Source organism: Lemur catta, chromosome 5 (genome assembly GCF_020740605.2).
Source record: "Lemur catta isolate mLemCat1 chromosome 5, mLemCat1.pri, whole genome shotgun sequence".
In the NCBI taxonomy this organism is placed as follows: domain Eukaryota; kingdom Metazoa; phylum Chordata; class Mammalia; order Primates; family Lemuridae; genus Lemur; species Lemur catta.
Genome location: NC_059132.1, coordinates 64,825,571 through 64,843,119, shown reverse-complemented (window position 1 = coordinate 64,843,119; position 17,549 = coordinate 64,825,571). Strand labels below are relative to the sequence as shown.

At 38.7% G+C, this 17,549-nt stretch overlaps 3 non-coding genes and 1 pseudogene across 3 annotated transcripts; all 4 read right to left on the bottom strand.

The window, feature by feature from the left end:
- Positions 1-277: 277 nt before the first annotated feature.
- TRNAA-CGC lies at positions 278-349 on the bottom strand. Its single transcript has one exon. It is a non-coding gene; the product is annotated as a tRNA-Ala (tRNA).
- Positions 350-3,662: 3,313 nt separating this feature from the next.
- TRNAA-UGC lies at positions 3,663-3,734 on the bottom strand. Its single transcript has one exon. It is a non-coding gene; the product is annotated as a tRNA-Ala (tRNA).
- Positions 3,735-7,932: 4,198 nt separating this feature from the next.
- TRNAT-AGU lies at positions 7,933-8,006 on the bottom strand. The gene has a single exon. It is a non-coding gene; the product is annotated as a tRNA-Thr (tRNA).
- A 941-nt stretch (positions 8,007-8,947) lies between these two features.
- Positions 8,948-9,047, bottom strand: LOC123639026 (annotated as a pseudogene).
- Positions 9,048-17,549: the final 8,502 nt, after the last annotated feature.

Sequence of the window (17,549 nt, the reverse complement as noted above, 5' to 3'; positions counted from 1 at the left end):
TCCACCGTGCTTTGTAGTGATAACGCCAAGTACAACCCAAAGTGACTGGGGTCGGTTACTGTGGCTGCAGACTTCGTGATTCCAGTGGGGGAGATCCTCGTGGGTGGTTCCGTTTCTTTTCTTCTTTCATCTTTCTTCCTTCTATAAAAGCCCACACCTTGGGTGGCACTAAGGCTCATGGAGTAGAAATGGCATATTAAAGGCAATTCATTAGACAGTCTTCTCTTTAGATAGGAGTAAGGGAAAAGCGACGGGAGAAAAAAAAGAAAAGACACAGTAGAGGAGCCGAGGGTCGAACCCGGGGCCTCGCACATGCGAGGCACGCGCTCTACCACTGAGCTACACCCCCTCATACTTGCTATAGTTCTGGGGTTAATCTACAAAATATCACTTTTGTTTTCGGTTCGTTGCTTTTATTTTTTGTTGATTGGAAAAATTCCACCACTTGTGAAATTACTAAAGTGAACTAGTGGCTTCACTAAGATGCTAAGATTATAGCCGGAATGACACAGTTTGTGATCTTTGGACTTTCCCACTCTTTTTACCCTGCTCCAGGGTCCACTCACAAACAGACTGCGTTACTTTTTCTGAAAGTTACTTTCCTTCACCAGGAAAAATCACAAATTCCCAACACAAATCTTCAGCAATACCGACTCAAATGAAATGCTCTTCAGTCCAGAGGCAGCCGCAGGCCTTAGTTGAACTGGTGGGTTGAACTTCACACCATGCTGGGTCGCATACCCTGCCAACACCCACTTTCCAGCTGACTCTCAATCCTGGTTCATGCGCCACAAGTTCTGAGGTTGTCCTCAGTTCTGGTTCCACACCCCCATCTCTGATCTTCGCTTGAGGATTATGTTCACGAAGGATTTCGGGGGTGGCGACGGTGGCGGGGAAACACATCTCTAAAGTTTCATTAACTTTAATCAGCTGACATTTGTCCAAACTAGGGGAATAAACAGGGCAATAGCCAACGCAGGGCGGTGAAGCAAGGATGGGGGACCAAGCAAAGCTATCACAACGGGAAAGCCTGCTATCGATAGATACAGATACTTGAAAACATAAAGCCAAAGAGCCCTGGAAATGTTCGGAGTGCTATCAAAGAGTTAAAAAATGGGAGGAAATTTTGGATAACACATAGCAGATAGGGTTGGCTTGGCCAGCTGGGGAAAGACGGAGGTAATGGCTGTTCTCTTACCCGTAGATGACGTCCGCAAAGTCTGAAGTCTTGTTTTTTTGTTTTTTTGGTTTTTTTGTTGTTGTTGTTGTTGTTTTTTTGCGTCCTTCCTTTTGCTCTCTCTTTGCTGTGACAGTGGGTCCAGTCGTCATCCGTGGTGTATGTATCTTGCCCTGTAAACCTATATCTTGCTCTTGCTCTGTAATCCCATCTTTCTCTCTTCAATAAACCTCATTTTCGTGCTTGCCTAAAAGAAAAAAAAAGAGTCTGAAGTCTTATGGTGCTTCTTTATTAGGATCTTTTTATGCTATTGACGACAGGATAATATTTCAGGAAGGTTTTCACTGAACATAAGTGTTGACTAATGAAAGCAGGAAAGATTGAAGGCGAAAGATTGAAGGAAGGCAATTCCGATTCTTCTTATTTTAGTCCTCTGAAAAGAGTGTGTATGGGTGACCTACTGCGCAAAGAATTCTTTTTGATGTAAACTAAAGACTTTTCAAATCACAGAGAAGGATCCCTGATTTTGGTCTACACCTTTAGTCTAGAGCTCTTCCAACTGAGCTATGTTGGCCACACATCTACTTTCATAGACAATAATAATTTCTCTATTTTTTGAATTTGGAAAGCACAGCATTCCTTGAGAGATGTCATTTCCTTGTCCCCTCACCTTGAATAAATTGGGATTGATATTTTACCATCTTTGGTAGTGGAAGGAAAGAAAATTAGTGAGTAGGTTTTTTGCTCCTCAGTCTAATCTTGTAATTGGCACAGGTACAGCTGGGAATACAAAAAAAAAAAAAAAAAAATCTCATAACAAAAATCAGCTATGAGCCTCTTTTCCCTTCCTTTCTATCTTTTTTTCTTTCCTGTTTCTTTGTGAACGGTGAAGTGGAATCAAAAGAGCATGGGCTCGCTCTCTCATTTCTTCTTGTATTTGTGCTGATGCAGTAAGGCTGGTAGGTGCCAGGGCTATGGAATTGACATAGATCAGTTCAAAGGCAATCTGTTGGGTGATGGATTTACTTTGGATGTGAGCAGGGAGAAAAGGCGATTTAAAAAAATTTAAAAATAGGGGAAACTTGGACATATTACTGAAGTACAGCATGGATGGGGAAAGAGAAAAGCAATAATGGAGTTCAAGATTACCCAGACTCTCCTGCATGCTTAGCCTGTGCTCTACCATTGAGCTACACAATCAGGTAGACTCTGTACTTCAGTAAATCTTCTATAACCCATGATCATCCTGATTTTCAGGTATTCTAGGACCTGATAGTAGGACAAAGTCTACTGTATTTAGCTTTACTATTTCAGAATATCCTAGACTGGATCTTTTTTTTGCATCTATGCCATGAGAAGGATAAGTGAATGCTAGATTAAAAGGTACCATTCCTCCTTCCCACTCCTGTTAGTCCACTCCAATCTCTGCTGACCAGCAGGCTACCAGAGTATCAGATCCATTCCACCAACAGGGACAGTCTCAGATTGGAATATGTTCTGTCTCTACTTGTCTTTCTTTCAACTTCCTTCACCTCTGCCTACAAAACTTCAGCAAGACACAAAAGACAGTGCAAAAAATATGAAGCAGAGTTGCAAGTGTGTTGACTCAGAGAATTTAGGTCAAAATGGGGAGAAAAGATAGAAGAGAATTAATTAAGAATATTTGAAGGGAAATGAAGTAAGACAACACGAGTAACTTTAGTGCTGGTCTGGAAATTTAAACATAAATTCAGAAAAGCTGGTGCTAAATGAAGAGTGGTGAGCGTACTTCATAAACAGGCACTGTCTAAGAACCCTGGACACCTATCAGTGGATGCTGAAGCCCTGAAGCAGGAGACCACAAAAGGAAAGAGAGGAGAGAAAAAAAGACCTCTCTACCACTTGAATTTATCTGAAAACCTAGTGTTTCCCACCACAGAAAATGAACATCACTTTGTCTCCAAATATAAAGTGGGTTGGTGGTGGGGCATTCTTTACTTTTTCTTTTTTCAGGTGTCCCACACAATAAACAAGAGTCCTTGTTAAAATTCATGTGTTCTATTCCAAGTATGTGATAAAAATTTATGAACTGTCTTGTGTCCAAGGCATTTGATTTGCAGTCTAAAGTATTTTTCCAGGGATGCTTGGAAAACCATACTAATTTTTCCCACTGATTGTGTCTTTAGGATTAGTTATTATGGGTAAAGAAATTGTACATGGGTTTCTTATTTTATTTCCTCTTCATTTCTGTTTCTTAGGTAGTATTGTAGAAAGGTAGTCCAGATGAAAAGTCTAGTTAATTCAATGGTATTAGTGGTGTTGCATAAGCATTTTTTTCTTTCCTTTGTTTCTTTCCTCTGCTAAAGCAGCAATCACGCTTACTTTCCATGTGAACAAAAAAATGTAACTAAAGGCAGAAGAAGAGCAGGAGCGCTGATTCCAGTTACTGAAGATAACGTGTGGTGTAATTCACACACTTGGGAAAGTAGAAAAAGCAGTACACTTATGGAGGTACTGGGCATTGAACCCAGGACCTCATGCATGCAAAGCACATGCTCTACCACTGAGCTACACCCCCACATGTTAGAATCCTTTCTTCTTCTTTTTTTTTGAAATATATTATTATTAATAGAAACTATGATGCCCATTTTCTGTAGTCTTTGGAAAGTGTTCTTTTTTGTCAGTAGAAAGTTCATTCTGTTAACTTTTTTATTTTTCAATTTCTAAACTGTATCTTTTTTTTCCCCCACTATACTCTGAGGATAATTGAATTCTAGACCAAATTGCCTTTCTCACCAGTAATCTACAAGTAAAGACCAGGCTATCTTCCCTGAAAACCTAGGAATCACCTTGACATCCCATATACAAAATGTAAAATAATTCTCTCTTATTTCCAATAGAGTTGTTTCCCTCCAATCTATATCTTGAGAAATGCCTTCACCCTACAGCTGGCAAGTTGAGAGAGAGAGAGAGAGAGAGAGAGAGAGAGAGAGAGAGAGAGAAATGTTTATGGGTTTAACTCCCTTCCCACTCCTCCCTACCTCTTCATACAGCAACCAGTGAGCTACTTCCCGCCATTATAGACAAGTTTGCATCTTTGAGAGTTTTAGATAAATGGGATTATATAGTATTTACTCTTTTTTGTCTTGTTTCTTTCATCCATTATAACTTTTGCATGTGTCTATAGTTCATTCCATTTTATGCTAAATTAAATTCCATGGTATGAGTACACCACAATTTATTTATACATTCAACTGTTGATAGACATTTAGGTTGTTTCCAGTTATTGGCTATTACAAATATAAGTGATAAGAACATTTGTGTGCAAGTCTTTCTATGGGCATATAGTTCCTATTCTCTTGGGTAAACACTTAGGAGTTGAATAGTTGGATCCTGTGGTTGGTATATATTTAACTTTTTAAGAAACTACCAAATTGTTCTCAAAGTTATACTGTTTTACATTCCCACCAGCATTGTATAAAAGTTCCATTTCCTCTGTATTTTTGTCAACACTTGGTATGGTTGTTTTTTTAATTTTAGCCCCTCTAGTAGCTGTGCATTGGTATATTATTGTGGTTTTAATTTATATTTTCCTAAGAACTAATGATGTTGAATATCCTTTCATGTACTTATTTGCCATTCTTATATCTTTGATGAAGTGTCTGCTAAAATATTTGCCTATTTTTAAATTGGGATTTCTTATTGTTGACTTTTTGGAAGTTCTTTACATAGTTTAGATGCAGATCCTTTATCAGCTATATGTTTGCATATGTTGTCTCCCAGTCTGTTACTTGTCTTTTCATTCTCTTTAACCACGTTTGCACAGAGCAGAATTTAAAAAATTTTGATGGGGTCCAAGTTATAACATTTTATGCTTTTATTGTCATAGCCACAAATTATTTGTCTCACTCAGGATCACAAAGATGTTTTCTTCTATTTACATTTAATTATATGATCCAATTTTAGTAGATGCTTTAGTCTTTATAGTATACATTTTAATAAAAAGATCACACCCTAGCTTCAAGTGATACTATATTACTTTGTGTATAGATAAGGATGTTACAACACTATACCTCCATTTCTCCTCTCCCAGAGTTTGTACTATCATTATCAAACATTTAACTTCTCCATATGTTATAACTTCACCATATGTTGTTATTATTTGTACTCTAAACAACAGTCTCTGACAATTAAACAGATATAAATAACAGCAAAATAAAAACCCCTTATATTTACTACATCATTACCATTTCCAGTGTTCTTCATTTTTTGTGTGTAGATGCACATTTCCTTGCATAGAGTCAGATAAGCTTAATTTTTTTCTTCAGTACATTGAAGATATTGGTCCACTGTCTTCTCTCTTGTATTATTTCCAATGACTTGGGGTAAATTGAGGAGAAAAATCCTTTCCTAATCCTAGCAAAGGAAAGATGGTCAACGTTTTACAATGGCCTTAACTCTTTAATTGTTTGTCTTTAGCCATCTTCTCATATTCTCCTTTTCTCTTCTGTCTCTATTTCATTTGGAAAAAAATAGAGATTGACCACAAAAGTTGGGGGTTTCTTTCTTTCATTTTCTTTTTTTTTCATTTGGACACATTAGCAATGTGTCCAATTAGCAATGATTTTCTGCTCCACACTTGATCAAAAACAATCGTGAAATGTTCTGTGACAAATCCCATAATGTGGTAAACAAAAGAAAACAAAACGCTATCAATTCAAAAGAGAGAAACTTATCCACCCTAGGTGAATTATATGCAAGGAAAAGAGTATTAATATAACTATCTTTCAACAATTGTGTACACTTTTCAAGTTAGGCTGGGGATGTCCTAGGAGCAGATGCATTGTCACTTGTTCTGCCATTCAGTAACCTTTCCCTACGTGCAGCAATTAAACAAGATCCAGTTCAGTGATTTCAAAAATAGTGGGGTTTATCTCCATTGACTTTCTCCTGCTAACTATCATGTTTTGAAAGCTAGAGTTACTGACAGTAATATTTCAAGATGTATCTCCAAGAAAGCTTGGTTATCGTAAGTGTTGCTCAGCGGTAGAATGCATACTTAAAATGTGTGCTGCCTTGGTTTCATTTCCTGAAAACTTCATTTCTGTTCTTTAGCTATTCATTAACGCCCACCCGTTCTTTTCTCACACTTTCTCTACTTACATATATGATCCAATGGACTCCTTTTAGTGCTGCCCTATTTGTGCTCCATAAATTTCTGCACCACCCAGTGCAAAAAACAAAACAAAACAAAACAAACAAACAAACAAAACTATGACATTGAGTAGTTTAAAGAGGATAAAAGAGGATTAGCGACTCACTCGAAATCATCACCAGGAGACAAAAACCTGACCACAAATTAACTTTGGGTTCCACTTCTCAGCATCTTTGAAGATTATGACAGACCAAAAGAAGGGAAAAATAAAGGACCACACATTTTTCTTTAGTTTTCTTAATAGTCTGAGATGTGTCTAGCACAACCAACAGGGTGTGGAAGAGCAGAAAGATTTCCTTTGAATCCCTATCACCTCTCTTCTGTCTCCCTCCTCCACCTATCCACCCTCTACTGCCAGGAATTGGATTCAATCAGCATACATAGGAGACAGTAGATTCCAAATCTTTCTGGGTGGGTAAATACAATGAACAGTTAGCAGCACTTAGGAAATCTGAAACCTTCTAAAACCGAAAAGTTGAAAACAATCGAAGTATGCAAAATAAAATGGAAGAAAGAGAGACCTTGGCACACCTGAGATAGCTCAGTTGGGAGAACACTAAGCTGAAAATCTAAAGGTCTCTGGTTCAATCCTGAATTTTCGTAGTTGTTGCTTTTGCGGCTAGGCTAGGGATAGAGACCCTAATAATCTCTCTCTTTACCTCTGTCGTCTATGAAATTCCAAAATGATTGTATCTTTGAATTTATTTTTGTAATTCGTGTTCGATGGAACAACGGAGCATGGCACCTGAGGAAAAAAAATACACGCTATTGCGTGTCTCTCTTTCCTTAATTGTGCATATATATAAAGTAATTGTGATGGCCCATGAATTTTGATGTTGTGCAAAATAAAGATGAACTGTAAAATTCATGATGATAACTTACAATGTTAATTTTTCTTAATTAAAATGACATTAAATAGCAAGTAAAAAATACCATGACAGGCTGAGAAAGAGAGAGAGAGAGAGAGAGAGCGCAACAGAGAAAGAAAGGAAAACGCTTTATATTTTAGTACACTTAATGACACCTTTCCTCAGAGTTTTGGGTAAGGGACCCCGTATTTTCATCTTGCACTGGGCCTGTACATTATGTAGCCTGCCTTCATCAATATTAAATAGACATTCATAGAATGCGTCACAAATTTCTGGGATTGAAGTCATCCAACCCCCGACTCATCTCCCTTCACACCTATAGTTGCATTATTGCCAGAGTAAAATCCATGCCCACAGTCTATATTCCCTCTCCAAACTTCAATTCGTTGTTCTTAACTCTATATGAGATAACATTGCACGGAAAATCCCAATGAAAGGTGCGGTTTGTATTTAAAAAACAAAACAAAAAAATTTGGGTAGTATACTATAATCACAGTTCTGATCTTTGCTTTTTTCATACAGTCCTGCGTTGGGTGGATGTACCAAAATCAGTTCCATTTTGTTTCCAAAGCCTTTGAATGCTGCCTGTTATGTCCAAACTCAGAGGTGGAGGATGGCCGATGGTAGAAAAAACCGGCAAAACAGTCAAGTTTTGAGAAGGAACTGTTCACAAACCCAGGACTTAACCAGTAAGGCCCCGCTGGGATTCGAACCCAGGATCTCCTGTTTACTAGACAGGTGCTTTAACCAACTAAGCCACGGAGCCCACAAGAACCATTCTTATTGTTTCATTATCAGGCAATACTTTAATATTTGTGGTGTATTTCAGAATTTTCTTTCATTTATTAAAAAAATTCCTTTCTTGGACTTTCATTCTCTTGGCCTTTGAGCTCAGAACCACGCAGTGAATAACAACTTTGACCCAGGCACTGATTCACCAGTCTTTTTCTCTTGCTCTTCATAACCTCTCTGTATTTGGCTTGGAGCCTCCATACTGCCTCACGGAATCTGAAGCGGAGGGAAAAATTCAAGCAAGGTAAAAAGGGAAGAGGTTATGAGCAGATATTTTCATTTCAGGCTCATTTTAGGCTTTCTAAGGCATTTGACTTAATGTTTAGAATGTGAATCTGTGACAGAAACAAGGATCACTGGCTCTTCTTTTGAAAGTCAAACACTAGAAGTGAGCTCAAGCAGTTCTTGTGACTTGCACAAGTTTGAAAAGAAAGAAAAATGACTGATGAAGAAGGAACTAATACCCGTAATGACTTTTTCTATGGGACATTTTAGCTCTGATTCTGGACTCATTAAGAGATGGAAGACAAGGAAGAGAGGAGGGAGGAAAACAGAGTGCTTCTCAGCGTTAGTGTTTTTATCATCCTTTTTGCATAGAACTTTCTCTACAGTGAGAAGAATGCAAAAGATTTACAGATTAGGACAAGAACTACCAAATGAATTAGTGGAATATATATATGCCCCAAAGTAGTTGGTGGGTTTCTGTAGCTCAATTGATAAGTGTTCAGCTTGTTAATGGTAGGAGTAAGGTTCGAGTCCCGGTCACCAGTTCCCACTTGTGGATTCTGAAGTCCTGCCTGCTATTAGAGTTCCTCTGGGTGTTTGTAGTGGCATCTTCTACCATAGGTGAATAAATTATTGCCTGCAAGCAAAGCTTGATTTTTACACAGGAAACACACACACACACACACACACACACATATGGAATGCTTCATGAATTTGCATATCATCCTTGCCCAGGGGCCAGGTAAATGTCTGTATCGTTCCAATTTTCGTATGTACGCTGCCAAAGCGAGCACGGATTTTTACATTTTAAAAGATTGAAAAAATAAAACAAAGAATTGTATTTTGTGACACGTGAAATTTATAAGAAATGAAAATGTAAATGTTCATATATAAAGTTTTATTTGAACACAGCCACCTCATTCATTTATGTATTGTCTATGTCTTCTTCCGGGCTACAACAGAGTAGATGCAACAAAGATGGTATGTGGAGCTCTTTTTCCTTAGCATTGCTGCTGTGCGCATTGTAAATCGCAGTGACTCAGTGATAGTTCCACAACCTTTTCAGTATCACAGGCATCTCTGTACCATAACATTTTATTATTTTTTAATTATCAGTACACACACATGTCAAAGCAATAAAATCAGACTCCTACTATCAACTCTTATTATTGAATTTTGAATTCGTCAAGCAACATAACACCATCAGACTCATCCTGCTCAACACGTATTCTCAGCAGAAGGAACCTCAACTCAACTCTCCACTACCCAGAATCGAACTGTGGACCCTTGTATCTACCAATCTGCCACCCTCCCAATTAAGCCATCTTGCCTGCTTCAACCCAGGCTTTTTCTTCTGCTCCCCTTTCAATACTTCGATTGTTTTCAACTTCTCTTTTCTTAGAAAGTTTCGCATTTCTTCAGTGTTGCTAATTGTCCAGTGTGCTCATCCATGCAGAAAGATTTGAAATCTATTATCTTCCACGTATGCTGGTTGAATCCAATTCCTGGCAGTGTGAGATGAATAGATGGAGGAGGGAGACAGAAGAGAGGTGGTGGGTGGGATTCAGTGGAAAGCTACTCTGCTCCTCCGATTCTTGTCAGTTGAGGCAGATACAGCTCAGAAAGTTTAGGACAGGTAGAAGGAGAAAGAAGTTTTTCTGCACTCTTGTTGCTTCTTTCGTTTTAGAATACAAACAGGGCAGAACAAGGCTGCAAGTCTTTGTGGTGAATAAGCCTCTCCTGTCTCTTCAGCTCACAACTGGGATTGTTGACTACTTATTTTCTGTCTTTTAAGAGAAGGTAAAGAGTCAAGAAAGTGGCTTGCTTCTTTGGTGAGGATGATCTCTCCTATACTTGTCATTAGGGAGAGCTTCATGGTTTCTGACCAGTGCAGTTCATAGGGCCCCCTAAGTCACGTAGCCAGACCTGCCTTTCATTACTGGAAAATCCTGAGTTCTCCATCCCAAAGGAGCAACATCGCTTTTTCCAAAGCACTAAAGCAAGTTTGCTTTTTCAAATGTTCCAGCCTCCTAATTTTAAACATTTCTGCAAATCCAGGAATGAACCCTCTTGAACTGATTCCTGATGCTACCTTGAGGTATAGGAAAGATGAAGTGGAGGTATGGTTAAGTGTTTAAAGAGATTCCTGTCAAATCAAGGTGATTTTCCTGCTCTCAGAACTCTCCTTCTTCCCACTGAGTTTCTGTGGAATACAAGACTGTAGGTAACATGGCAGTGAATGTTCAGAGTGGCTGGAGAGAGTGGGTGAATAACAAAAATGTCCACAAATAACTTTGATGGGAGGGGCATTGGGAAGGTATCGGTCAAAGGATACAAAATTTCATTTAGGAGGAGAAATAAGTTTAAGAAATCTATAGCAATATATCCTATTAAAAATGTGAAGAGATTTTAAGTGTTGTCATTACAAAATAACTACTCGAATTAATGCATTTGTTTATCAGCTCGATTTACCCATTCCACAAGGCACATATATTTCAAAACATCATGTTATACATGATAAATACATACAATTTTCTCAATTTAAATACAATGTTTAAAAAATAAATGTATGTGACAGTACGTAAAAAATAACTTTGAATAAACAAGCATGAATAGTCTCCTTGTATACCATAATAATTAAAAAAGTTATCACAGATGTGTAGGGGAACTAAGAATTAAAGTTAGCACAGCTGTGTAAGGGAACCGAGAATTACGGACAGAAAATGTGGATATTTTCATTGAAAATTACAGAGGACCCTCATCCTAGGAGGAAAATCCCCACTGGAAGTGCTAGGAACTAAACCCATGGCCTCATGCATGCTAAGCATGCACTCTACCACTGAGCTACACCCCCAGTGTTTGTATTCTACTTCATGAATATTTTAATGATATCTTTGTATCTGCCCATGCATTTTGAGAATCTGAAATTTAGTACAAAGAATCTCTGTATATAGCTGTTTCTGAAACCTCTGAATCGCATTCTGTTTCACAGCTACATCAAGAGAAGGGTAGCTTAATGCCAGACAGAAAGTCACCATTGCTAGGATCTATCTGCTCTTGTCAGTCCACCCCAAAGTTGGCTTCTGAGAAGATGCTTGAAGGACACTTCCATTCCTCCACCTGAGAACATCCCAAGACACAGCAATCTCTAGCAACTTGAAGATTTCTCTTGAGCGACACTTCTCTGTAAAGTTTTGTCCCTTGGAATCATGTTAATGCTTTATATAGTCAAATTTGAAAGCAAAATCAACAAGGTTAGAGAAGTACTTTAAACTTGAATACAAATATAAAAAATAAAATTATTTTAAATGATAATATAATCTAACAAATTTAAAAAGAACTAAATGTTTTAGTTCCATTGTAAATGTTTTGCACAGCGTTGTGATCTTATAATTGCATTTTAGACACCAAAAATACTGCAAACAAATCCCCCTGCAGTAGAACAGAGGAGATGTTACACTGGTTTGCAGCTCTTCTTACTCCTTGTAAGGCTGGTGGCAGTCACCCCTCCCTTCCATAATGAAAAAGAAGAAGCCCCTCCTATTCCTCAATACCCGTCCTAAAGCTGAAACAAAGAAATTCCTCACTCTTCCCGCGGAAACTTTCCCTCTGGAAAAACTCCCATCCCCCAGCCCTAAAAAACATATATAAGCCTACCCACACTTCTGGGCGGGGTGGCTTCTCTTGTCCCACTCCGTGGGTTCTGTAAGGCTTGCCCGCATCCCTCTCTTGGGACTCGTTACCCCCACCCGGGAGCACCCCAATAAAGCCTCTTTACTTATCCCTTTCAACTCTGCTCGTCTTTCTTTCTCTGGCACAGGCCACTCCAAAAAACCTTACATTTGGTGCTGAAACCCGGGAGGGTACTTTGACTTTCAGCTGCGCCGCCCCTCCCGTGGACTCCAGTCTTAAAACCTTATACTCCTGTTAAGCCAAAACACACATGTGAAGAGATTAGGAAAGCACAAATTTCTTCAGGAAAAAGCTAGGTTTTTACTAAGCTTCTGTTAGAACTAAGTGAAGGAAACAAACAAACAGAAAACACTAACAGGGTTGGAAAAGGGACTCGAACACAGGACCATCATATTGAAAGTTTAATTTTCTAACTATTTAGGAATAAAGATGTTTTGACCTTCAAAATCTCTTCAATTAAAAAATATTTGGTTACTGCCTGACCTATATTTTTCATGCTTTCTTTTGCCTTACAAGTCCAGTGTCCTTATAGTCATTCCCAGCCAAAACTTAGGTACCCAAGCTCAAAACTGCCAGCAGATCCCACTTCTCATTCAAACGGGTCCTACCACAGCTACAATGGGGTTGCATGCGCAGTAGCTTTCCTGCTGTTCTCTTTGAAGCCACCAATGCCAGTGGCTACTTTGCAAAAAACAAAAATTCAACTATATGCATGCCTTCCAATGTGCTCAGTTTGTCTATCTTCATTTATTGATATATTAGAAGTTTTAACAACTTCATCCTAGACCAAAAGATTAACTGAATTACTAGGCATGGGTGAAGGTCAGAGTACCCCAACCTTTTCTCTGAGGTTGGAAATTGGGGACTTCCAAACTGAAGCTTAAATTGAGAACCCAGTGGCCAAAACAGGTCAATGTGACACTTGGATTAAAGATCTAAAACCCCATGTATTTTGGCTAGAGTGGGATCTCATAAGTTCATTCACAGAAAAATCTGGGGCCATTTTGTGTGACTGTCAATGTTTCCTAAAATACTGGTGGACTAGAAATCTTAAGAAACCACAAATTGGACATGTGTGGAAAGATATCTCTCTGTCTTTCTCTCTGTCTGTCTCTCTCTCTGTGCCATGGCTCTGCTACTTGAATGGACAGGAAGTCCTGGGAGCAGCTCCTTCTTCCCCAGCACACACCAAGCATTGATCATCTGCTTCTCAGGCTTCTAGAGTATGGTGGAAGAAAAGCTGAGAAAACAAAACAAAAATGTGGCTCATGTTTTTAGTATGAATAATCTTTCCTTTAATTGACATTACCTGAAAGTCTTATATTCGTCATTATAGAGGATATATATTGTTTTCTTTTCCAAACTAGAGAAATTGGGGGTGGGTATTTCTACTTTGTTGTTGTTTTATGCACTTTAACTTACTGATTTCAAACTTTTCCCAAATCCAGAGTTGAGTGCTCTTAAATTGAACCATAATGTCTTTTCCAGATGAGTGATAGATGAGGCATATCTACTACCAAGTGTAAGAAAGCTTGAGTTTTGAAGGCATTGAAATTAAGTGGGTTTCCCAAAAGCAAGTTGGAATCCTGCTCAAAGAAATTGAGGTCAAGTTCTGACTGTGGCCAATATGACACTGAATGTTTAGTGTAACTGGAGATAACAAGTGGATAATAGTGATAACAATGAGTTGCATTAAATGAGTACATCATCCCCGTAATAAACCAATCCCTTAAGGGGAGAAATAGTTGGCCACAAAGCTCATAGCCAACACGTAGCAGAGCAAGTTTCAAAGCCAGGCAGATTTCCTCTACAGCCCCATATTTTTTCTTTGGAGATAGGAATCCTGAAGTCAAAAGGCAGCTTGGAAAAGAGTGACTTTTGGATTTATTTCTCTTTGAAAATGTCAGTATTACTCATGGGGAGAGAGGTGCTCCTACATGATTTCTCAATGTTGAACAGTTTTCAATTCTCATCCAATCTTTCAGTCTATAATTCTAGGTGTCCATTAGGAGCTTTGAAATCTCATCATCTAGTTCAGAGCCAAATAATGTTTGCTGAATATTTGGCAAGAGGTTGGTAAGGAAAAGGTAGCACTTGTCCTCAATCATTCTCAGGATTTGTAATATGGATGTGTCTCAGGTTGAATTTATCTTATTAAAAACTCTTGAAAACCAGAGACAAAGATACAAACTTTCCAACTCATATTAGAGGTTAGCAGAACTTTTGCACCATTTTTCTTTTATACTCCTTGCTTGTCAATCAGCCGAAGACATTTGGAACAAGATCTAAGAATGCAGCCATTGAGTTAAAAACAAAAAGAATTTCCTTCTTGGGCTGGAAAGTGAAGAGAGGCTGCCAGGTGAAAAGGAAAGAGTGAAGTTATCAGACAGAAATTGCTTTCCCCTGGCTAATTTATCAGAAAAGATTTATATTCCTATTGATATCTTTGAAGCCATAATAGCTTTGAAAACCTTTCAAAATGTGTATCAGTGGACCAGCAATATTGAGGAGTATGTGAGTAATGAAAAGCACAGTAATTATATTGAAGAAGAGGGAAGAAAAGCAGAGGAAGTGACTGCTCTTTTACTAGACTGTAAAGGTTCCAGGCCACTTGTGAAATAGCTTTTTCTTTCTTTTTTTTTTTTTTTTGAGACAGAGTCTCACTTTGTTGCCCGGGCTAGAGTGAGTGCCGTGGCGTCAGCCTAGCTCACAGCAACCTCAAACTCCTGGGCTTAAGTGATCCTGCTGCCTCAGCCTCCCGAGTACCTGGGACTACAGGCATGTGCCACCATGCCCGGCTAATTTTTTCTATGTATATTTTTAGTTGTCCAGGTAATTTATTTCTATTTTTAGTAGAGACAGGGTCTCGCTCAGGCTGGTCTCAAACTCCTGAGCTCAAACGATCCACCGCCTCGGCCTCCCAGAAGGCTAGGATTACAGGCGTGAGCCACCGCGCCCGGCCTGCTTTTTCTTGTTAATGGATAATATCCATTTTTACACAAAAATACTTTCCTTCTCCATATGTTGTCCTTTGTTTGATGATAACTGATATTTGCAAAAAAAGATTTTATTTATATTTTTAAAAAGAAGAAAAAAAATGGGATGAGTGAGGAAATACAGAAAATTGGGTGGTATGAAATACTTTAGCATGTGTAGGCTATCTAATTCATTCAAAGCAGATTTGTTTCATTTCTCTCATTTATCATTTTGAGAGGTACTCCAGTTCATTGAAAACCATTGTTCTGCTATCCAGTGTCCATCCTAGAAGTTGGATGTCACCAACTTCAGCTATCCAGTCACCTAGAAGGGGTTGTTATCTACTTCCATCTGTTTGCATTGTTAGAACAAACTTTTGATGGCAGTCAGTGTGAGGACTGAGGTGAAGGAGGAGAAGAGTAGAAAAAGCAATGAGACAATGCTTGTCTGCCTTCTCATATATTTATTGGTACTTTTCTGGTTTTGATAACCATATTATGATCACATAAGATGTCAAGATTAGAAGACAGTGAATACCCAGAATTCCAAGTTGGCATTTGTCGTACCAATGAAGAAGAAACTCTCAGATTTCATAAGAAGGGAGCTGCCAGGCTGAATACAGATGTGGGATTTCACCCCTAAAGGCATTGTTGAAGCATTTCAAAGAGGTTACAACAAATATTACAGCAAATATGGCAATGTGAAGAAAGGGAGCATGGAGTTTCTATGGCCCTGGCAGCTTATGTGTTTTTTAGCTACTGCCATTCTTACAAAGAATTCAAACATGAATAGCTAGCTATGAACATACCACTGAAAAGAAAGCCAGTATAGAGGAAGAGGAAGTACCGTATATTCCTGACTGTGACTTTGTTTGTCCTGGCACCTGTCCCTGAGGAACGTGATCTTCGCTGAGTTGTTTCATATTCTAATTGAGAATGAATGCCCAAGATAACCAGTATATATACCAAAATTAGAAAAAGATTAGATGAAGCTAGGTGGGGGATATGATAACTCTCCGTATTTGTTTTATAACTTTTCTGTAAACCTAAAATTAGTTCTAAATTTAAAAGCTTAACAACTACACTGGAAATGATGAGAACTAAAGAAGAAATCTCATGAGCCTCTTGTTTTTTTTTCTATTTTTCTCTTCAATAGCAGTGAAAAATAGAAGGCAAAGTGAAGAGCCTTGTTAATGTGGTGGGACATTTGTTGTCTTGATGTCAGAAGAACTTGTGTAAATCAGTTCTATTATTACTCCCTATCTTCTTTCTTCCATGAAGACAACCCCTCAGATGGTGCCAAGACTCACAGGATAAAAATGGGGTAATATTACATGCAATCCATTGAGCCATATGTTTACTTTTCATGTTAGCAGGAAATGACTGTATAACAAATTTTTAAAAATGAAGGAAGACAGCTCAGTTGGTGTGCATTGAAGTGTGGTTTGCAGACAGCTGAGAAAAAAGAAACCTTGAAGTTCCAAGTGGGATTACCTAAAGGATGCTGAGTAACCCAGGCAAATCCATTTGTTTTTTTGTGGGCCCCCTGTCCATGTGAACAATTTGATTGAAAAATGTTTTACAAAATTTATGTGATCTTGTGAGATTTTGTAATTTATTGATAAAGATTTAGAACAATGGGTACTTACATACGTACTTGTTTATTGCCTAATCAGTACCCTAGAAAATTTTTCATAGTATTTAGGCACCATCTCATCCTTGTCAGGTGGCTGACTTCTCCCTGTGTCCTCACATAGCAGAGAGAGCTATAAGTTCTAGTGGAGCAGGGCTCCACCCTTACGATCTCATTAAATCTTAATCACTTCCTTAAAGGCCCTATGTGTAATACAAACATCATGCACAGCGAAATAGGCCAGACACAAAAGGACAAATCCTGTGTGGGTTCACTCATAGGAGCAGATCCAGAAGCAATGTTCTGAGTTCTAAGGTCTTCAGAAGAACATGCCACATACTCTTGATATGGTTTTGCTTTTCTTGCCCCTAATGATTTTGCTAGCTGTAAAGGTGTAAATTCATATGTGGGATGGGAAAGATTTCTCACACAAAGATTAGGATATAAAGATGTAAAGAGTTTATTTTGCTTTCTTAGAAAGAGAAAGAGAGAAAAGGGAGAGAGAAAAAAGAGAGAAAGAAAAGAAAGAAGGTAAAGAGGGGCAGAGAGAGAGAGAGAGAGAGAGAGAGAGAAGAGAAGGAGAGGGAGGCCACAGCATTTGAAGGAAGACAGTCCCGGTCTGTCACCCTGGCTAGAGTGCTGTGGCGTCAGCCTAGCTCACAGCAACCTCAACTCCTGGGCTCAAGCGATTCTCCTGCCTCAGCCTCCGAGTAGCTGGGACTACAGGCGCTTGTCACCACGCCCGGCTTTTTTCTATTTTTAGTAAAGACGGGGTCCCTCTCTTGCTCAGGCTGCCCTCCTTTCTTTATTAAGTGGAGAACTTTCACCTTTTCACTTGAAGAAAGCACTTTATGGCTTCTTTTTGGCATACCTGAAATGCCAGCATAATTACTCTTGTGTTTTATGGGGCCACTAAGAAAAAAAGCTGAAATTATTTGTACACAAACAGCATTACAGCAGTAGCCAAGGCGGCATCTGAGAGACCTACACG